Consider the following 6,000-nt stretch of genomic DNA (forward strand, 5'->3'; position numbering starts at 1 on the left):
CATGAAAGAAGTAAGGATTTTTACAAACAAATAAGCAAGAATCCTTTTAAGTACAAAAAACTTTGGATAAACACTGTCAAAGGTAAAGGATTGGGAAATATTAATACTGGGCTTTGACTTACAATGTTAGGATTTTAAAAATAAATATTTACAGGCAGTAAATAGATTCCTTCATACTAGAGAAGCACACTGCTCCATTAGCTTACCTGCTGAAATCACTAACAGAGCGCTTCCACTCCTGTTCCCCAGTCTCTCTTATGTTCCTCAAGCTGTAAGGCTTTACAATTTGGGTATAGTGTAGTTAGTGCATTATTGTAAATAATGCTAAAAACATTACACAAATCCACTTTTTGAAAACATGCTTTTTACCTAAATGTTTAATCTTATTTTTCCATTTTTATTAAGATTTGGAATAAACAATTTTAAAAGGAAAGCATCTATAGTTAAAAGGATCAAAGTGGGGGCAGGATATGCCTTCGTTTTTTAGAAATTCACTATGAAAACAACTTTTTGGAAATTTAAGTTGTTCAGGGAGACACATCTGGGGTATACATAAGCATCAGTTTATGCTTTTGATGACTTAAAAAGTAATGGAATCTTGCAAACTTGGATAATACTTTCAAGTTAGACTTGTACTGTGTCCTCACTTTTGGAAAAAGGGAAAGGCTGGTTGGTATGGTGATTTGATGTTTCTGTGATCTTTCTCATTCTAAATATCTTCAAATTTCTACTTGGGTATGGGATATTTTTGTGTGTGTGTCTGTGAAGTTTGTATCATTAAAACTAAGTTACATTTACAAGGCAAAGAGGCAGCCTTTGTACTAACTATTTTGGTACTTACTTTGACTTCTGTAGCCTTGTGGTTTCCAAGTTTGGGCCTTAGATCAGCAGCACAAGGAAGTGGAGAAAGAAGGAAACTAATGGAGATGATTTATTCAGATGGCTCCCTGAAAAGGCTCCATATTTTCTAGGTTTTTAAAACAGCCCTTCCTTTGTCCTTTCTATTCTGTTCAGCTCTCTCTGTTTAGTTCTGTGTTTTTGACTCTTTTCCAGACTAATAAGACTGTTCTTGGCTTTGACCATCTTCTCTTTTAGTTTGTCTGTTGAAATTTTTAATTGCTTATTACACATATATATTATGTATGTATATATTTAAATTTTAATTAAATGATTGAGTTATACATGATTATATGGTAAATATATTAAAAGCAATTAAATTACAAGGTTTTTTTTCAGAAAGTCCATTTTGTGTTCTTATTTCATCTTCTTATGATTGATTTATTTTTTAAACTTTTAGGTTTGGGGGTACACGTGAAGTTTTGTTACATAGGCAAACGTGGCATGGGGGTTTCTTGTACATATTATTTCCTCACTCAGGTATTAAGCCCAATATTCAATAGTTATTTTTTCTGCTGCTCTCCCTCCTCCCAGCCTCCCCCCTGAAGTAGACACCCTTCTTTGTGTTCATAAGTTCTTATCATTTAACTCCCACTTATAAGTGAGAACATGCAGTATTTGGTTTTCTGTTCATGTGTTAGTTTGCTAAGGATAATAGCCTTCAGCTCCACCCATGTTCCCACAAAAGCCATGATTTAGTTCCTTTTTATGGCTGCATAGTATTTCCTGGTGTATATGTACCACACATTCTTTATCCAGTCTGTCATTGATGGAAATTTAGGTTGATTCTATGTCTTTGCTATTGGGAATAGGGCTGTAGTGAACATTCACGTGCATGTGTCTTTATGGTGGAATGATTTACATTTCTCTGGGTATATACCCAGTAATGGATTGCTGGTCTAATGATAGTTCTTCTTTTAGCTCTTTGAGGAATCGCCATGCTGCTTTCCACAATGTTAGAACTAATTTACACTCTCACCAACCATGTATTACTGTTCCCTTTTCTCTGCAACCTTGCTAGCATCTGTTATTTTTTTGACTTTTTAATGATAGCCATTCTGACTGGTGTGAGATGGTATCTCATTGTGGTTTTGATTTACATTTCTCTAATGATCACTGATGTTGAGCTTTTTTTCATAAGATTGCTGGCCACATGTATGTCTTCTTTTGAGAAGTGTCTGTTCACGTGCTCTGCTCACTTTTTCATGGGGTTGTTTTTCTCTTATAAATTTAAGTTCTTTAGAGATGCTGGATATTAGACCTTTGTCAGATGTATAGTTTGCAAATGTTTTGTCCCACCCTGTAGGTTGTCTGTTTGCTTTGTTAATAGTTTCTTTTGCTGTGCAGTAGCTCTGAAGTTTAATTAGATCCCACTTGTCAATTTTTGCTTCTGTTGTGATTGCTTTTGGTGTCTTTCTTGTAACAACTTTGCCTGTTTCTATGCCCAGGATGATATTGCCTAGGTTGTCTTCCAGGGATTTTATAGTTTTAAGTCTGTAATCCATCTTGAATTAATTTTTTATGTGTGGTGTAAAGAAGGGTTCCAGCTTTAGTCTTCTGCATATGGCTAGCCAGTTATCCCAGCACCATTTATGGAATAGGGAATCTTTTCACCATTGCTTATTTTGGTTTACAAGTGTCTTTTGAGGATTTTTGCATTGATCTTCATTAAGGATATTAACCTGAAGTTTTTTTTGTTGACGTTGTTGTGTCTCTGCCAGGTTTTTGGTATCAAGATGATGCTGGCCTCATAGAATGAGTTGGGGAGGAATCCCTCCTCCTCCATATTTTGGAATAGTGTCTGTAGGAATGGTGCTAGCTGTTTTTTGTACTCTGGTAGACTTTGGCTATGAATCCATCAGGTCCCAAGCTTTTATCAGTTGGTAGGCTATTTATTACTGATTCAATTTTGCAGCTCATTATTGATCTGTTCAGGGAATCAATTTTTTCCTGCCTCAGTCTTGGGAGGGTGAATGTGTCCATGAATTAATCCATCTTTTCTAGGTTTTCTAGTTTGTGTGTGTAGAGGTGTTCAAAGTAGCTTCTTATGGTTGTTTTTTTTTTTTTCTGTAGGGTCGATAGTCACATTCCCTTTGTCATTTCTAATCATGTTTATTTGGTTTTCTTCTCTTTTCTTCTTTATTAGTCTAGCTAGTGGCCTGTTTTATTATTTTTTTTCAAAAAGCAAACTCCTGGATTCGTTGATATTTTGAATGGTTTTACATGTCCTGATTTCCTTCATTTCAGCTCTAATTTTTGTTATTTCTCATCTTCTGCTGATCTGTTCTTGCTTCTCTAATTATTTCATTGTGATGTTAGGTTTTTAAGTTGAGATCATTCTAAATTTTTGATTTGGGCATTTAGTGCTACGAATTTTCCTCTTAACTTTGCCTTAGCTGTGTCTGAGAGATTCTGGTATGTTGTATCTTTGTTCTCATTAGTTTCAAAGAACTTCTTGATTTCTGTCTTAATTATTTACCCAAAAGTCATTCAGAACCATGTTGTTTAATTTCAGTGTAATTGCATGGTTTTGAGCAATTTTCATAGTCTTGATCTCTATTTTTATTGCACTGTGGTCCAAGAGTGTGTTTGGTATCAGTTTAGTTCTTTTATATTTGTTGAAGATTGTTTTATGTCCAATTTTGTGGTAGATTTTAGAGTATTTGCCAGGTGGTGATTAGAAGAATGTTTATCCTGTTTTTTGTTTGTTTGTTTATTTGTTTGTTTGGGTGGAGAGTCGTGTAAAGTCTTATCGGATCCATTTGGTGCAATGTTGAGTTTAGGTTCTGAATATCTTTGTTGATTTTCTGCCTCAATGATCTGTCTAATAGCATCAGTGGAGTGTGGAAATCTCCCACTATTATTGTATAGGAGTCTCTGTCTCTTGGTAGGTCTCTGTGATGGTTAATACTTAGTGTCAACTTGATTGGATTGAAGGATCCTGAGTGTGTCTGTGAGGGTGTTGCCAAAGGAGATTAACATTCCAGTCAGTGGGCTGGGAAAGGCAGACCTGCTTTTAATCTGGGTGGGCACCATCTAGTTAGCTGCCAGTGTGGCTAGAATATAAAGCAGGAAGAAAAATGTGAAAAGATGAGACTGGCTTGGCTTCCCAGCCTACATCTTTCTCCCATGCTGGATTCTTCCTGCCCTCGAACATCATACTCCAAGTTCTTCAGTTTTGGGACTTGGATTGGCTCTCCTTGTTTCTCAGCTTGCAGATGGCCTATTGTGGGACCTTGTGATCATGTCAGTTAATACTTAATAAACTCCCCTCTATTTATAATCTATCCTATTAGTTCTGTCCCTCTAGAGAACCCTGACTAATGCAGTCTCTAAGAATTTGCTTTATGAATCTGGGTGCTCCTGTGTTGGGTGCATATATATTTAGGATAGTTACATCTTATTGAGTTGAACCCTCTACCATTATGTATTGCCCCTCTTTGTCTTTTTTTTTTATCTTTGCTGGTTTTAAATCTGTTTTGTCTGAAATTGGGATTGCAACCCCTGCTTTTTTCAGTTTTCTATTTGCTTGGCAGATTTTCCTACATCCTTATATTTTGAGCTTATGGGTGACATTACATGTGAGATGGGTCTCTTGAAGACAGCATACTATTGGGTCTTACTTTTTTATCCAGTTTGGCACTCGGTGCCTTTGAGTTGAGCATTTAGTCCATTTACATTCAAGGTTAGTATTGACATGTGTGAATTTGATCCTGTCATTATGATGTTAGCTGGTTACTATGTTGGCTTGTTGTGTGGTTGTTTTACACTGACATTGGTCTGCGTGTTTACGTGTGTTTTTGTATTTGCTGGTAGTGGTCTTTCCCTTCTAGATTTAGTGTTCCTGTCAAGATCTCTTGTAAGGCAGGTCTGGTGGTAATGAATTCCCACAACATTTGCTTATCTGAAAAGGATCTTATTTCTCCTTCACTTAGAAAGCTTAGTTTGGCTGGATATGAAATTCTTGGTTGAAGATTTTTTTTTTAAGAATGTTGAATATAAGCCCTTAGTCTCTTCTGGCTTGTGGGGTTTTGGCTGAGGGGTCAGCTGTTAGCCTGATGGGGTTCCCTTTGTAGGTAACATGCCCTTTCTCTCTAGCTGCCTTTAACATTCTTCCTTTCCTTTCAACCTTGGAAAATCTGATGATTATGTGTCTTGGGGATGACTGTCTTGCATACAATCTTGTAGTTCTCTGTATTTCCTGAATTTGACTGTTAGCCTCTCTAGCAAGGTCAGGGAAGTTTCCATGGACAATATCTTGAAATATGCTTTCCAAATTGTCTGCTTTCTCCCCCTTTCTTTCAGGGATGCCAGTGATTAATAGATTTGGCCTCTTTACATAATCCCATACTTCTTGGAGGTTTTGTTCATTCCTTTTTATTCTTTTTTCTTTATTTTTGTCTGGCTGTCTTATTTCAGAGAACCAGTCTTCAAATTCAGAGATTCTTTCCTCACTTTGGTTTATTCTACTGTTAATACTTGTGATTGCATTGTGAAATTCTTGTATTGTGTTATTCAGCTCTGTCAGAACAGTTAGGTTCTTTTTTATACCAGCTATTTTGTCTTTCAGCTCCTGTATCACTTTATTGTGATTCTTATTTTCCTTGGGTTGAGTTTTGCTGCCCTCCTGAATCTCAATGATCTTTATTCCTCTCCATATTCTGAATTCTATTTCTCTCATTCTAGCCAGTTCAGCCTGGTTAAGAACTCTTGTTGGAGATTTGGTAAGGTCATTTGCAGGACATAGGATACTCTGGCAATTTGAGTTACCAGAGTTCTTGTGTTGGTTCTTTCTCATCTCCACATGTGGATGTTCCTTTAATTGCAGCATAGATTGAGCACAGACTGAAGGCCTTAGTGGAGTGGGTTCACAAGGAGATCTCCTGACTGGAGGGTTGCAAAGATCCATCAGAGAAGCATAGTATTCTGGGGTCACACATTCATTCACTACTACTTCCCTGGGCAGGAAGTTTTTTTTTTCTTCTTCTTCATTTCTGGATGTTTTCAACAGGCTGAGGTTTTGTGCAGGGTCTTTATTTGAAGCTGACTTCTTGTCTCTGGTTTCAGAGGGGCATATGTTAGTGAGGTATTTTTGGTGTTGAA

Source organism: Nomascus leucogenys, chromosome 3 (genome assembly GCF_006542625.1).
Source record: "Nomascus leucogenys isolate Asia chromosome 3, Asia_NLE_v1, whole genome shotgun sequence".
In the NCBI taxonomy this organism is placed as follows: domain Eukaryota; kingdom Metazoa; phylum Chordata; class Mammalia; order Primates; family Hylobatidae; genus Nomascus; species Nomascus leucogenys.